Raw genomic sequence first — 517 nt, 5'->3', positions numbered from 1 at the left:
TTATTTATATTAATTATTTTAATTAAATAATTATTTTAATTTAATAAATTAATATTTTATATTAATTCTTTATATATTAATTTTATTTAAAAATTAGAATTTATTTCTCACAATTTTCAAATATCTTAAAATATAAAAAAAGTGAGATATTTATATAAATTAGATATTTCTATTAAAATTATAAATAGATGTAATAATATATTATATTATATTATATGAAATATTTTTCATTATAATGTAATTACTTAATGTATATGTATATATTATTTAAAATATAATTATTAAAATATCTGCTCTATATTATTTAAGAAAAATGTTTAATTGACATTAATATTTGAATGTAAGATATTAGTAGATTATAATTAAATTGTGAAAATTCAAGAAATTTTCAAATAATAGAAGCATTAATAATATCGTGCTTCAAGTTAGTTAAATAGATAAATATAGTAATAGATTTATAATTTTGTAAAATAGATATATAAAAAATATGTTTTGTTTCATTAGATCAGTGGTTTAA

This window comes from Apis dorsata, unplaced genomic scaffold (assembly GCF_000469605.1).
Source record: "Apis dorsata unplaced genomic scaffold, Apis dorsata 1.3 scaffold_235, whole genome shotgun sequence".
NCBI lineage: Eukaryota > Metazoa > Arthropoda > Insecta > Hymenoptera > Apidae > Apis > Apis dorsata.
This window is presented reverse-complemented; position numbering follows the sequence as displayed.